At 36.9% G+C, this 17,394-nt stretch overlaps 1 protein-coding gene across 3 annotated transcripts in view; it reads right to left on the reverse strand.

The window, feature by feature from the left end:
- The window catches only part of RERE (arginine-glutamic acid dipeptide repeats), a 361,123-nt gene that overhangs the window by 290,152 nt on the left and 53,577 nt on the right, over nt 1-17,394 (reverse strand). The gene's annotated exons all lie outside the window — the stretch shown is intronic.

The raw sequence follows: 17,394 nt of genomic DNA on the forward strand, positions 1-17,394 counted from the left end.
AGAAATAAATACACTCCTACCATGAGGCTTTAAACAACATGGTACTTAGTTGCCAGCTTCAAGTATAACCCCCACACCCGCTTAATGAAATTATAATAAAATCTTGCAGCTGCCTGAAATGACCATCTTCATTTTGGAGTAAAAATCTTTCACTCTCTATTTCAGAATAAAATGCATGACTACCAATACATAGTTGTTTATACAGTCTATGTCTGGTGGCAATACACAATATGTTTTCTGTCAAACAAATAAAAGCCTTAGCTAAACAGTTAACGATGTTTTATCCATAACTAAGTGACTGAAGCGCACACCTCAGTACTATTTTATAACCCTCCCACCACCACCACCCACCTACCACAAAACAAAGATGTCAAACCAAAGTTCATGATCCCTTTTTTCTATATTAAGCCCTATCAATGTCAGGTATTGCTCCTGGGCTTCTTTTTTCCCCAGATGTTGTACATTATGTTCCAGTTTATATTATTCTCATTCATTTATTTGTAGGCATTTATATGACATTCATCACTATAGTATCCAAATCCTTCTCAAGATAAAAAGGTACAACTTTTTCATTTTAAATTCTGTGCTTGTTAGAAATAGCTGCCTAAACCACCAACACAGCTAAGGCACAAAGAGCTGATGAAGTATAACACCCTTGCCATCCTGAAAGACTGCTGTGATCAATACAAACTGAAGGTGGTGTGTAGTGTAAGCTTGGCTCTGTTGCAAGATCCATTGTACATTAGCTTCTCAACAGGAGCCCGTCCTAGGGGGAAATGTGCTGCTTGAAAATAAACTTCATAACCAAGTGGCTTTGTGATAGCACCACACTCATCAGAGCTGAAATCAATCCCTGAGTACAAAACAGCCACACTGCATTTATCCTCACTTCAATTTTCTAATCAAGTATGGCCTGATACATGGCAAACCATGTAAAGTAACTTATTTCTCCAGTGCCCACTTAAGAAAATATTTGCTTTCAAATGACTTCCAAAAGAGTTTTCTTGCAGTAAGCTAGGTTAACATTAAGTTCCATTTACATGAAAGATGTCCCATTTGTCTGGATTTTCAAAGGCACCTTAAGTGATTTAAGTGCAGGAGTTCAAATCACTTACCATGTCTTTGAAAATCCTTTAAAGCATTTTGGATTCAGTGTCCATGAAAGATGCAAAACAAAACAGAAATAACTTGATCCAGTTAGAAGAGCAAGATAGGATAAATTTGTATTCTTGACTCAGCCACTGACTTGCTGTGAATTCTTGGGGCAAGTCTCAACCTCACTGTACCTCAGCTATCCCAGCTATAAAATGGGTCCAGTAATAGCCATCTAGTACATCAGAGATCTTTGGATGAAAGGAGTTAAATACATTCAAAGTATTAACAAATTTCACAACTAACTGATCAATGCTCATAACACCCCTGTGATCTATGGAAGCATTATCTCCATTTTACAGATGGATAAATAAAACTGCTTGTAAAGGATCATGTACAGTGATCAGAGCACTTACCTTCATGGCAATTCTGTTTAATTTGTGAAAAAATGATCTGAGAATTACACACAACAACCCAAACCCTATTTTATAATAGGTGCTGTGTCTTCTTCATAACCCCTAAACCCACCCTCTGAAAGAGGCCAAAGGCTTTTATTCAATCTAGTTCTAACTTGGTGGGGCACAATATACTACTATACCAGTCAAGAGATTGCTTTTCGAATTATACAGTGTAAAGATTCAAAGTAGGAGACCTGCAAATGGGAAACAGGGACTTTAAAAGAATAAACACAAGAGCAGCTTACTGTGATCTGTTTTTTAAAAAACGTAACACATTCATACATTAGACGAATCACTAGAAAATATCCTGTAGGGAATACTCTTGCATTGGGCTGGTGAAAAAGAATCAGATGACCTAATAGATCTTTTCAGTCTGTAATTTCTATGATTCACACAATAGATTATTTCCCGTTTGCTGTCTTTAGTCCAGTCTGCATAATTTCCTGGTGTTGTGCAAAAGGAAGACAACTCCAATCCATGTAAAATCCAGCCCAGATTTCACAGGAGTCTCCATTTATCAAAACAACCCTGTCATGTTGAGTACCATTAACAGATAATGAAAGGAGACAAGGGATGCAGTTACAAGCAAAGCACTCTGCATTCTGCAGGCCTAAGCATGCAGCCAAGTGAGCTGACATCTGACTTTATTATAAGCATTATAATTAAATAGAATACCTAGTTTAAGTAACATTATGGTTGTGACACAAGCCAACAAAAGCTAGGAAATTAAAAGATAAGGCTTTGACACCCTGTCATTAACTCCTGCTATTGTATAAAAGTGTTGTCTTGTGTGTGTCTCTCACACAAATTGAGTTAACTGGAAAGTCAGCCTTAACTTTCAATTTCCCAAATTTGGTGGTTTCCGTGGACACTAACATTGTATACTGCACCTATGTGCTTCAGCTTGTGAAAGATCAAGCACTTAACAGAGCAGAGTGACATACAGCATATTTTTAAAGGGCTATAAAGGTGCTGCTTTCTAGACAGACAAATAATTCATAACCTCTTGTGAGAGCTTTACAAAATTTGAAAAACATGAAATACAGATAAACCTCAAGGCCACAAGATCTATAGGACAACTGCTTTCAAAATTCCTTCGGAGAGATTTAACCATCATCAGGTAAATATTTCACACACCCACTAGGCAAACTGCTCTAAAGGAGCGGTTTAAAACCTACCTAGATAAGCATATAGTTCGGCAGGCAAACTAATTGAGAATACTTGATTTCATCATATAGATCACATAAGAACATTTTAATAATGTGTTTTCAAACAAAGAAACATCAAAAACTAACAACAGAGTCCTGTAGCACTTGAAAGACTAACAAAGGCACACGAAAGCTTATGCCTGCAGAAATTAAATTTGTTAGTCTTTAAAGTGCTACAGGACTCTTGTTTTTGCTGGATACAGACTAACACCGCCACCCCTCTGGAACTTTTAAAAAACTAACAGGTTCCCCACACAACATTTAAAAGCTCTTCACCTACACAATCCAGCTTTTGCTTTTAAAAACAGATTCTCACACTGGTTAGTGTGAACTGTACACCAAGCAAAGTGTGCTAAACCCATTTTCAAGAATAAATCTTGATCTTACCTGTCTTCTGAAAGCAGGTTTAACATGCTTTTGCCTGGCTCATGCAGGCAACAAGCATAACACATTAAACCCATGTTAAGCCGGATCTATTTTTGACAATAGATTTAACTAACGTTGCTTTTTCAGAGCTGTGTCTACACCAGGCTGTCTTGCAATGTTTTTCCATTATTCACACCACTGCTGGTACTGCACCACTATTTTTGCAGGTCATTTCCCCTTTTTTTGGCCAAAATTCTCACCTGTACTAATACTTGGTGCATCCCCAATACTAGGAACAACAATTGGAAATCTCTGGTTAAAAATAAGACCAATAAACAGCTAACCTACAGCTGAAAAATTTCAAGACAAAAACTATCATTACAACAGTTAACTGCTGACTTTTCTGACCTCATCTGGGGATGGGAATGGCTTGGCTGCTAGTGCAAACAGATCCAAACCATAGAAAGTGCACTAGACACCACTCTACGTCAAAGGTCTAGCATACGTTGCATTGGGTGTTGAAAAGTATGGCACTGTCTACTGTGGGAAGCAAACAGTTTTCAATCCTGTTTTTGCAAGCTGGAAGTGACCCGAGTTCTTCACCAGTTGTCAATAATGGATCTTAGTATAAAGAGGACCAAGGATAGATGGTTTCACACGTCTTGTTAAGAGCTAGGAATTGCTGTTTAGAAGTTTAGAAAATTTAAAGTGCCAGAAGTTACCAAGTATCCTGTCTACACTACTATTACTGTCAGTGGAGCTGTGCCAGTGGTGGTAAAGAGGACAAGTTTGGGGGATGGGGACGGGGGATCTCCTAGTGCAGACTCAGCCATAGCATGCTGAGTACCTACACTATGATCCTGTTTACACTGTAAACAGTATATCTATAGGAAACCTAATATCATCAGTCTAACCTAGATTCATCTACTAGCCCTGATCTGTCTTAGGCCACAGCACAATTTGGTAAATGCTAAAACATGATCAGAGACCCATCTCTGGTACAAAATGGAATGGTTTTGGATAGGTCTCTAACATGACTGCTTCTATAGCAGAGGCAGTCCCTGAAGCAGCACACTAAAATAGTTACTTTTTATTTAATTTAGAGCAGAGCAGCCAATTTTTAGATAAGCCATTTCTCTACCTCTCTAGAACTCCCAGATGGCACCTGTGTTCATTATGGATTATGAGCCTCCACAATTTGGTTTTTAAAAAGCTCTCTTAATTAAATGGGGAAAAGACCACCTGTTAAACCACTCACTTTAATTTGCATTCATACAGCTTAAAATTAACTAACTTTTTTAAAATTTCAGCTTTTAAATAAGGAAAAAAATTCTTCTCTTTGGACTTACACCTTTGAACACCAAGTGCCATCCGAGTACAAAAATTGAAACCCTGAATGTAACCATTAACTGTGACACCACTTTGATACTCTGGGAAAGAAGGCCTTACCAGACAGGTAGAAATCCTAGAACTTCAAATAAATCCTAACCTCATTTTCAGCCAATTAGACCTTTCTATCCCTGAACATTCCAAGCACTTATCTTGCCGTAACTGTCACCTGCTGTTTGAAAATGGAATGTTTCATTTTCAGTGACTATATGGAGTGTTCAGAATGTGATTTTACATCACCTCCTAATCCAGAGAAATGGAAGACTGATGGGGGGAAACACAACAAACATACTTTGCAATAGCAATAATGATCAGGTATCAGTATTCACCTGTCAGCTAACAGGCAAAGTGCTGTTACCTTTGGTTTAAGGACCTGTGGCAAATATTGAAACAATTACCGATTGTATAAATTATACACCACCTAGCACAAAGAGCTGTGAGGGCAGACTGGTAAATGAATTTCATCTGTCTGTGTCTTTGAAATCTCCAATTATATAAATAAGTGATTATTATTAGAAGTAAACATCACTTTGCCACAGGAAGGAGGAAGAGAATACAAAGGTTTTTCACCAGAGAGCTTATGGATACTGACAAGTTTTAAGATTTAATTCACAGCAAAAGACCTTTCTGTTAAGGTACATAAGAATGAATTAAACAAAGAATTTCCATAATTGTTGACAAGCTTTTATCGAACACTAATTTTTGATTACTGGAATAACAGTCTGCCCATCTTGTCCATCTTTTGAGGTCCTTCCCCTCAAACCCACACTAAAGCACTATTAAAGCACAAAACCTCAATTCTAAGCAGTTGTCTGAATTTGAAATACACTATGCCCTTAAAATAAGACAACTGATCCAGTTTCAAAGTAATGGAAATGTTGACCAGAACACTATCATTTAAGATTATAACCTCCTACTTTCTGGAATTTATAGCCATACAGTAAGAGTTTGAAAGCTCAAACTTTACAAACAAGCTCCCAGCACCAACTGTTTTGGTTTTTTTTTAAACCCAAATCTGAAAGAAAAATAGCCCATATCTATTTTTCTTGAGGTAAATAGCTAATTACTATGAGGAGTAACCAGCTTTCAGGTACACACATCCATGAACAAAAAGCACTGTTTCGGTATGCCATATTGACAAGAGACTCCATGAAGTACACATCAACAAAACAAAACTATCATGTGTCATCTTCAAACCTCCCACCTCATCTAAACTGAGTTTTAAAAAGGTGTGAAACTAGAATGTGTGTACCCTATACTTTTCAGTTAAAGCCTAGGTTCCCTATTATGGTTTAACTCAACCAATTCCACACACGTTAAAGGCAGTGTGACTTGTCCACAGCCGATTCAAAAGTGTTAGTTGCAGTGTGTATGCCAACATATTATGACACACCTTTTATCATCCTAGTTTAGAAAAGTCCTAGGGCCAGTTTCACAAACCAAATACACTGAAGTATTTCAACAGTTCTATCCACACTGCAGTTCAGAGGATGAGGAATAAAGTTATTCCTCATCATCTGAGCTTTTTCCTACAAAATACTACAAGCAGCTTTCTTAAACAGATCCTACAGAGATCTTTAAGGGTACTAAGAACCCTGTCTTCCTCAGGGACTAAACTATTTTTTATAAAAAGGGGGATGGGGAGGAAGGCACCTGAAGCATCTACAATATAATACGTCCTGGAATATTACTACTTCTACAAATTTCTCTACATGGTCAAGAGTCAAGCCATAACCCTCCAAAGTGCAGTACTCTCTCCATGGTGATATTCTGAGGTATGCAGCTCTGCCAGTGATCTAAATCTTGAAACAAACCCTTCAAGCCTCCTTAAGAAGTCCTAGTAAGGGAGAGCACACTTTAAAATACATTTTCCACTTACAGTGCAAAATTCACTGGAGATCAATTGTCTTGGAACATATATCCAACCCGGACTTTGAAAGGACAAAACAGTTTGGAAGAGAGATCTCTCATCCAGTGAAGAGTTGTGGGTAAAATGACAAAGAGGGTCATATGGATGAATGAACTGAGGAATTCAGGGACTTGGCAGGATGTTTAAGATGAGGTCCCTTATGTACTTAGATATTTGCTAAACTTAATAAATTCAGTTGGGGGAATCTGACCAAGTTGCTAGAAAGCAAGTGATGGGAAAGACAACTTGAAACCCCGGCTGAAACTTCCACAGTAAGAAATAAAAAAAATGAGGCTAAATAGACATTACAGCAAATAACAATGTTTGCAAATCAGAAAAATTAACGTACATTGTTTTTCTCAGTGGTTTGTTTCCCGTGCTACTTAGCAACTAATACAGAAGTTAGTCTTTTTCTGAAAATGCCTTCCCTGGGAAACTCCAAAGCAAGGAATTGCACACTCTAAATGCAAAACATGAAAACAAAAACTAATAGCTTCTGCCAGAGTTTGTGGTACAGATCAAGCAAGCTTCAGAATGTGATTTTACATCACCTCCTAACCCAGAGAAATGGAAGACTGAGGGCGGGGAGGAGGGGGGAGAAACACAACTTAAACATACTTATTTTTAGAAGATGCCATTTTAAAAACCAGGAGAAAACAGCAGGGCTGACAATTTTTAAGACAAAATGAAAAATGTGTAAAGGAACATTTAACCTAAATAACATATATTAGCTTTTAATCAAAAGATGAGCAATGTTACGGAGTCAGCACTAACTTAGCTTTAGCTGATTTTTTTTTCTTTTTTAAGTAAAAAGGAAACATTTGGAAGTATAAAATTCTGATTAAAATAGAAGCGGAAAGGGGAGGAGAGAGGCTAATGCATTTCTTTTAACTTTATCACAATGCAATTTTAAAACAAACAATGAAAGCTACCCTGATCTCTCTTCAAGATTTTAAATATAAAGTAACTTCGCAAGTGGAAAATATGATACCTCTATCAACAGCCTGTGGTATGTTTAAACTATTATAATGTAAAGCATGTTCATTCTCACAAGCTAAAGGAAATGACTGCCAAATGCTTCCTTTACAATCTCTCCAGAATAGGGCAGATTCCTTACTGGGAGATTTTCCTGACATACCAAATGTAGCAGTCATTGAACAAACAGATATGCACAAAAACTTGCTGGATTTATTGAAGGCACAGCAAAGATCAGAAATGTGACTGGAGCTCTCAACATTTTTAGTGCATCAATCACTTTTACATTCAAGTGTTTTAGAAAATTCAATTGACTTTTTAAAAATGACAATAGCCACAGGATGTGACCATAGCTATATTAATCTTTCCCTCAGAAGGGTCAGATAAGCTTTAAAAACAGGAAGTCCGTACTATAATGCTGAAAATATTTCAGCAGTCTGGAATCACATGACTATAGTTCAGTTGTGGATTCATGTGCAAAGGGGACTAGCCAGTAAAGAAGGTGCAGCACACACATGGAAGTCATGATCTCCAGAAATAAGACCGAAGGGGGAAAAAAACCAACTGAATTTCCGTCTAGAAAGCTGATACCTAGGGATGAAACTAATCTAATTTTTATTTTTAACAGGGATATGAAGGCGAGAAGAGGCAGGGGAAGATGGGTGTTCCTCCTTCACCACCACCACCCATTTATAACAGCTAACTAAAAACCATGGCAACAGACAGACAGTCTCAACTTCATAGCAACAATTACTGTTTGTCAAGAATTGATACTTCCCAATTTGTGCATGAGTCCATTGATTAATAGATGCCTTTAGACACTATACTAATATGAATCATTGCAACCAAATGTTAGACATGCATCATCTTACCTCCAGGCTGATACTATGTTGGCAATCCTAAAAAATTCAGATTAACAATCAGACCTTTTATCCTAATGAAAAAAGGCTCCCTTTCCACTTTTAAAGGCACTGTAAAGAGTGTAATTTAAAATTGCACTGCTCCATGAGCTATATGGACTTTCTTAGGTCACATATTATTATCCATTCAGGTTTGTTTTAAGTCATGCCTAATGTTTTTATTTATTTCAAACATGCCTGGAAGCATTCTTAAAAGCAAACACCACGTACACAAAATTAGGCTCTCTTCCACATAGCTATGTCTTAAACTGTGCACCTGAGTCTTAAAATAATCTACAGGAAAAATATTTTATTTCCTCCATAGGTATATCAATAACCAAGCCTATTATACCATAGTGGAGTAGTCATCAATTTAATCACCAAACACACCAATTTAATCACCAGTAGTGGAGTAGTCATCAGTTTAATACACACACGTCTTCAAAATTACATGTACAATAAATTATTGATGATTTACATGGACCTCTAGAGTTGCCAATTAGTAAACTGTGATTGATAGTAGACACACTCAAATATTAGGGGGGTTGAGTAAAGTACAAAAATGGTGCCATTAGAAGGTTAACTTTGTTTCTGTGACAGGACAAAATGCATCTATATGTATTTATATTTTCAGTAGATTTTTATGTAGTAGGTAGCAATTAGAATTCAAAAAAATAAAATCATTTACCTGGCCATATTCCTTTAGTGTATTTTGTGACTCAGACATAGCACGACCTTCTCTGAAATTTCCAAGTAAAAGCACACTGAGCTGGACTAACTCTGTTTCACTCCATCTCTTGAGTAATGCAGTTGGCACAAACTGTGTAAATAAATCTAACATTTTTAGGAAGGATGTGCAATTGATCCCTAGGTACTTGCCTTCATGGCATGTCAAAATGAAAATTTGGCATCAAAGGAGTCCCTGATTTTCAGTTTAGTTGTCTCTTGTTGGAAGGGAAGGGAAAGACTGCAATCATCAACTGTAGGAGGGAACATTGCATATCAGGTATTTAGTATGTGTATAATCCCATTCAGATCTGGGCAAGTTATTTCCAAGACAGCACTGTACTCAAAATGAAATAACTGTTGAACAAATGCTCCTTTCCAAGTTTTAATTTGCATACAATCTTAAAATTCATAACCTCACTGGGAAAAACCTGTGGATCAAAAAAATATCTACCTTTTAAACAAAACCAGCATTTTATTAAAAACCACTCATGCTTGTTTTTTAGTATGTTCTAAAGGCATCTTCCCTGATAAAAGCAACAGCAGAAACTGATACACACGACTCTGAAAGGGACATTACCGAAGAACAAACATCCACTTCAGAAAAACATAGGTGTTCTACATGGAATTAAGAAAAGCAAGACACATTCATGGACAAAAGGAACAGACAGCATAGGGATTTTCACACTTTCTGTTAAAGCAGAGTCCTGGCACAGAAAGAAAAATAAATCACCATAGCATTTCAGAACTGCTAAAATGGCAGAAATGAATGAGGTACACGGTCTTAACCAACAAGGCTGCTTACCAGTAACCAGCATCTGACAGTGTTTATCAATTAGCTCTTCCCAAATATGGTCAAGTTGTAATATGCCACCTACCGCCAGACTCCTAAACACCATCTTAAAATTACAGTAGAACACGTGAAACAGTGCAAGTTCAGGAGAGCCACAGAAACCAGAAGCCATGCAGAATCCTGAATTAGTGGTTGACAGGAAGTTTTTACTTTAGAATTCTGCCAAAAATCCCACCTTGATGCTCAAAGTTAGTATTTAAAAAAAAAAAAAAAAAAAAAGTAAGCAGGAATACAGGAAGGTTCTCTTCCTACTGATTACAGCTGTTGAAAGTTTTCATTCAATCATCAATTAAACACATTATGCAGAATGTGGACCTAGGAGTAATAAAATCAGAGCATATGTGCGAGAAAGAATGCTTTCAAGCAATTATAAGTAAATCTTCAAGGTATTCATTAGGTTGTATAACAGTTGTATTTTTCAGTAACATCTAAACACAATGCCTAGTCGTTGATTAGGGTATTGGCATACAAAGCGTTGAATTTTAATGCTGGTGTTTTGTCAATAAAAAGTATTCATGTATGCTTCACAAGTTCGTTAATAATCCATTAAGAAGACCTAAATTAAAGTTTGGCAAGCAGCTTCATCATGAAACAAAATCTGCTTCTTCTAGTTCGTAAGAACTGAATGTGCCAAGTGTGACACATTAAGATGTGAAAACACATTTTAAAGGTTACGCTTTGAAACTATTTCATCATCTCTAATAAAGGTATCATTAAGCTGTTGCAGAACAAACACTAGGGTACCCATTTCATTTCATTCTTAACCTGTAGTCTGTCAAGTTTCAGAAGGGTAATTTTAGACAGACCACAAAGCGTTACTACAGTAAACCTTGAAAGGATATCAACATATATATGTATGCACTCAAACACAGAGCGAGGATGAAATGCATTTTGTCCAGCATAAAAAAAAGAATGTGCCACAATTTCAAGTCATTCACATAAGAAGTGCTATTGTGCTTCTTGCACTGTGTTTAGCTTTCTTGGGAATGCTGACATGTATACTGCAAGTAGTGACTGAAGAGTCAATTAAGTGGGGGGAGGGGGGAGGAAGGCTTACAGCAAAAATGTAAACTAAAAATAATCCTGTTACAGGCAAAGGCAACACTTGAAAGCTAGCTAAACTATAATCAAAGTCTGTATTTCCAGCTTTGATAGTAAACACGGTTGTTAAGAGTGGTTAAGACACGAGACTGTAAGCGTGCAATTTCAAGAACGGAACATCTATTTTACCAACCATATCCTTCTAGCCTCCCTCTCACTCATGCTGAAGTTATGGTATGTGCATTCTGGACACAAGTCCTCTACCCTGATTTACAAGATTACCAACCCTAAAAATGGGGGACTCTCCATGCTCCTAAATGGAAAACGAATTTATTAATTTTTCCAAGTGGGTAGACAGCTAATCACAAACTAGAAATGACACCCTGCTTCTGCTGCCCCTATTTCCTTTAACCTCAGATGAACGCATCTACTGCATTTGCTCATTTGCACAATGCAAAGTAGAAATGGCAGAGCTGGAGCAATCATAGAAAACAAGAAAACTGTTTTAAATTTTAATGAAAAATTTAAATTATGCATGTTACAAGCCAGTGATCTTAGTTCTCACCAGGGCATAAATCATTTTGGGGAGGGAATGACTGACTACCTGTGTTAACACAACAAAACTGTTCTTTTCAATGGCAAGTATTTCCTTAATCAACACATTTGATTTGCCCTTAGTTTAGAAAAAGATGCATGTGTTGTCAGACATTCTTTACTTTGGCTGGTAACTTCTTCACCCAAAACTCCAATTTCCAACTCAGGATAAAACAGAACCCTACCAGCCTAAAGCAGCAGCAAACCATGAACCTACTCATGATGGGTCACCAACAGCCCCAGTTCTGAAAGATACCAGGCATGCTCAGCTCTTACTGATTTGTTTAGGTGTTGAGAGTGATCAGCACCTTGGCAGCATCAGTGCCCCAAACAGAAGATAGGGAAAACAAGAATCCTTGTCAAATTTTCTTTGTAATAAGAAAGCATTTTGTATCTTCTATCCTGCCTGCACGTTCCCCATTAAAGAAAGCACAAGAGATACCCACAACTGCTAAATTGTGTCTAAGTATGCTGGCTCTCAAGGACCATTGTGATCAATCATTAATTGAATAATTTTATTCCCATTGTATAGTTTCAAGGTATAAATTAAAAAGCCATTGGGGCCTAAGGTCTGTTGGAAGTCAAGCTAATATTACATTCTAATCCCAGCTGATGTATTTAGCAAAGCTTAGGAAGTAAAAGAATCCAAGTCTCAGTTCATAAGATTTACACATAAAAAGGGAAATTATTACTTTTTCCTGCCAAGCTTGAGTTTGAATCAGTTGTACATTGAATGAATGTGTCACTTTATAGCTGATACCATCTCCTCCTTCGCAAATTTACTCAGAAGCTTCAGAAATACTCATGAAAATCACGTCTTACATTTCACCAGGTGGTCCCATGAAGTCACATCTTTGAAGTAAACAAAAACTGGGAGGGGGAAGGAAGGGAGGAGGCAGATTTGACAGACTTGTTTATCTGACTCATCACCAAGTGTTGCAGCCTCCGCATGGAGGTTAGTTTTACATTGATATATCCATGAAGTGGAAGTTGTCCGAGTGCAGTAAAACCAGCTCTAAAGTAAAAACAGAGATGAACTAGGAATAACCAACATAACCTGCAACTTCCTGATTTGTTTTTGTTTATTGCATATTAATATAGTAGAATTCTTGTCATGCACAGGTACCAGCCAACAAACCCCACCCCCCAGATTATTATACATGTATAATGAAAACAGCAATATGGGAAAATACTTAAAGTTCACAGAACCATTGGAGCCTGTGTCTTCATCCAGATCCATGGCTTACAGAAACTTAGCTCTTGTACTCAGCCCTTTCCTAACTTCTCTGCAACTGCTTAGTCACCACTGAACTCTCCACTTAGAGGGTCATGCTCTTCTGGTAGCTAATTTAAGTTTGGAAGAGAAAGACAGCTGCAGCCTTAAGTTTGCTATTTTACAATTGCTGCAGCCTACCCCCCTCCCTCTCTTTTAGATTCTATTAATCTAAACTCTGTGGAGTCTGAGGCCAGAAGGGACCTCCTATATATTGCAACCCCTTATGTTTTGTTCAGTTATCCCACTACTGAATAGAATACCTTGTGTTTAAATAAAGCATATCTTCCAGAAAGGCATCCAATCTTGATATGGAGACAGCAAGAGATGGAGAATCCACCACTTCCCCTCAGTAGTTTGTTCCAGTGGTTAAATGACCCTGTTAAAAACACATATCCTATTTCCAATTTGAATTTGTCTGAATTGAGCTTCCATCCATTTGCTCTTTGTTATGCCTTTCTCCACTAGGTTGAAAAGCCCTATTAGGATTTTTCATCCCTCTTATTTCAGAGAAGGTAGGTACAGCCACACCCCTCATTAGTTTAGTCTAGCTTTCAGGTAAACTATCCAAATCAAAAACCTCTCCTTCATTGCCCATTTCCCTATTTAGCCTGAAACATTCCATATCTCCAGGTCCATACATAATATGGGAACTGCCATACTAGGTTGGACCAATGGTCTACCAGCACCTGTCTTTGGCAGTTGCCAATACCAGATGCAAGAAGCCCCTATGGTAGACAATTATAGAATAACCTGCTCATAGAAGTATCTCCCCAAGCTCCATAAACCAGTGATTGTCCTACACCCTTAAGTAGGTAGTATATGTATATATATTTATTCATGTGTGCACATTCTCTCTCTCTCTCTCTCTCACACACACACACACACACACACACACACACACACACACACACACACCCCTACTTCATGGCATAGGACAATCACTTGTTATGCATATATTATAGGATTCTACTGAACTCTTAGCCTTAATTATATATTGTGGCAATGAGTTCCACAGGTTAGATGTGTTTTATGTTAGGCAGGATTTTATCGATTTTTAAACTTGTTGCCTTTCAGTTTAATTGAATGTCCCCTTGCTCTGGCATTATGTGGACAGGCTCTTCTATTTACATTCTTAATATTATTATTTAGTACATCTGAAAATGTGATAACAGCATAAAATAAGGGGGGGGGGGAAGGTGAAGAACATCTACTATGACCTTTTTAAAAAGCCCCATATTAAAGCTCATTCTAAACTTTGCAACCTGTGTGATGAGCTGCTCCTACAAAAAAAAGGCTGAAACAAAAATTCTATAGCTCAATACAGAAGCCATCAACAAATGTTCACTTCATCCTTATTATCTTTCTGGTCATCCTCCCTCCAGAAATATTTTTTAGTCTTTGGTACGTTTCACGTTATTCCAACTGACTGAGTTATTTCCAAGTCCTAAAAAGGCTCCTTTAAGTAATTCACCATGTTTACAGTGTCTTCCAATGTAAGTAACTGTAACTGAAGTCAAAGAAAGTACTCATATTTCCAGATAACAATTCTGCCATTTTAGACCTACTTAATGCATGCTTCCATTCTATAACCCAATACAGACACTTTGAAAAACAGCTGCATGATAAGAAATGAGGATACTGTGTAAGCTAATTTTTATACTTAGCTTATTCTTTGACAGGTCTGAAGTTCTGAGAGTTAGTCAGCAAAAAAGGCATCACAGGTCATGTCAGACCCCCAAAAAATGCATTAGCCATGGGTGTGAAGTTACACAGTTTTGAAACAAACCTAATGTAAAAAAAAAAAATTAGATAGTGGGAAATAAGCCAGGCAAGCTAGTCCAGAAATTAATTTCTTCCTTGCCATCAGTATAGAAAATTGTGTTGAGAAAAAAGTGTTGTGTAGTTACAGCACACAGGAGATGATAAAAGCATTGACAATGTATCCCTTCCACCATCCAAACTAGCAGTCATCTATATATAACAGATGTATTTGAGTGCTTCATGTGTCCTCTTGAAACTCACTAGAAGAAAAAAGTGAGGAAGCCCCTCCCTGCTTAACAAGTGAGATATTGCACTGGTCTCATTTCTCAAGACCTGGGCTCAAATCCTGCTTGGTGACAAGTGACAAATCAATGTGGTGATCTGTTTCATCACTGATGAATAATCATCCACATCTCAAAATTGTCTCCATCTGTTGTGATGCAGTTTCCCTTGAGAGGAACCCCAGACTAGAAAGAGAGGATGCTGGTTAAAACCGTATTTTAAAAAACAGATGTCCTTACCTTTAAAACAACCTTATATTACTAAAGCAAAGCTAAAATTTTTAAATATTTTCTAGCATTTCTACAGAAATTGTTTATTTTAATTTTTTCTCAATTTTGTCAATGAAAACGAATTGGTCTGTTTCTACTAAATTCCACTTTCAGGTTCTCATGCATCACCCCAAGGTTGCAATGTTTCAGTTGTAAACACTTCAGAGGAATTTTTAGTTTTTCCATCAGAATTTTACTTTTAATTTCATGGAAATATTTCTATTGGTCAGTCTCAAAACTGTGAAGAAAAGGGGACTTGGCAGCCCCATTTCAATCAGCCCTGAGGTTATAGCTTGGCATGAATAAACAAAGTGCCTTTCACAGCTTCAAAGGGGGCCCACTACAAAGAAAACAGTAATTAGTTTGCATGTTTGTCATTTGATCTAAAGCCATAAGAAATATTTTTCTAGAGGAGTTTGGAAGTAGATAGCCAGTGAAATTTGTCACTATTTAATCTCTGGAATGAAACATTTGCTTTTATGAATCTGCCTTTAGTATATTTTGAAATGGCCTTTAAGGTGGTTCACTGTTGATTAAACCATTTTCATGCCTTAATGAGTTTGATTCCTATTAGTTCAGACTACACTGTGTGCATTGATTTTTGCCAGTCAGGATCAAAAGTAGTAACAGCTTTTCAAATTAAGCAACTGCTCACATTAAGTAGAAAAATATGTCCATGGTGAGACTGTGCAAATGTCCAAAGAACTCTTCAATGCCAACAAAAGCTAACAAACATGCCTGCTATAATTTTAACCTTAAAATTGAGAAGGAAGGTAATCTCCATGCGCATTAGACAGTTCAGCTTGTTAGTGCTGCTGATAAAAAGCTATAAATGTTGAGAAAGGTTCGAAATTATCCAGACCATTTTCCAGCTCTATATTGTCAACATTACACCGTACAAATCATCACATTGGTAATCAGCCTACCAAAATAGAAATCACAAGCTGAAATGGTCTAGCTGACTACTTGTGTCTTCTAAAATGAAGCCTTTATACCAAAGAAATCTATACAGTTCCTGCATTATAGCCTTTTATCAAGTTGCACTGTAAATCAAGGATTTTATTCCATAGCCTGCAGCAATTTCCCACATTTAATATCTGACAAGGGAGACAAGTTTTAATCTTCCGTCAGGTTGAAACAATTACTATCCCCAGAACCTCTCAAGTCACTGTTAAAAATTACTTGTTTTATATTATCTGTTATATATAAAGGGGAACATTTATTTTATTTTTTGTAGTGGAAGCAGTTGAAGCACAAAATTTGTTAAAGCATTTACACACCACTAGAGGGGGCCCAGCATCAGGTCTAAAATCTGAATGTGGAACAAGATACCAGAATATCTGTGCACTTCAAAGTCAGGATTTTTTTTTTTTTTTTTTTTTTTTTTTAAAGGACAAAAATACTGCTACCAGGTTGCAAAGATGAATAGAGATGGGAGAGAGGCCTAAGCAGAAGTTATATTTGCAGAAACACACATGCATTCCAACCCTGACTAGAGAAATTCTAGCTATGTTACCATTAACAGACTTTGAACTATGTTTTGTGACCTTTAAAATCATGAAAGGAAACAGTTTGTTTTAGAAGTACTTGAATCAGGTATTTACAAGATCTGATCCAAAATCATTTAAGGAAACTTTTGTAATGTTGTATTTTAAATTATTAACATTAGTTTGAGATTTCTCTTGGTACAAAATGTAATTAAAAAGAGAGACTATATTTAATACTTGGGATATTGCATCTAATGGTGAAAGCATAGGACTGGCAGAGTTGCACCTCCAATAGTCTACCTTGGTCACTCTGTGCCTCAGTTTATCCATCTATGAAATAGGGTAATAATAAGGCCTACCTCACAGAGCAGAGTTAATGTTTGCAAAGCACTCTGAGATCCTTGCATAACATTCACTATAGCAGTGTAGGGTATTGTTACTCATGAAGTATCTTTATAAAAAAGGGGGTGGGAAAAGGGAAAAGAGTTCAGTTTTGCTTAATATGACTTTCATTTAAAGGATTAAATTTTTTTAAAACCTTCAGTTAAATCTATTAAACAAAAACAAATAACCCACAAACAGGCAATTAGGTAACCAACATCACAATTGACTTTGTATGCCAACTTCTTGCAATGAGAATGTGTGCTTTTATCCAGAATTTGTACCTGAGCTATCTGAAACAGTCACTATGCCTTACAAGGAGTGATCAGATTTCGGTCTTATTTTTTTCAAATAAGACAAGCACTCCCATCTATCCTAAACTAAAAAATCAGATTAATTTTACCTTAAAAATAGTGATCTAGAACTTA

This window comes from Emydura macquarii, unplaced genomic scaffold, assembly GCF_026122565.2.
Source record: "Emydura macquarii macquarii isolate MOO-44397 ecotype Brisbane River unplaced genomic scaffold, CSIRO-AGI_Emac_v2 contig_2768, whole genome shotgun sequence".
Lineage (NCBI taxonomy): Eukaryota > Metazoa > Chordata > Testudines > Chelidae > Emydura > Emydura macquarii.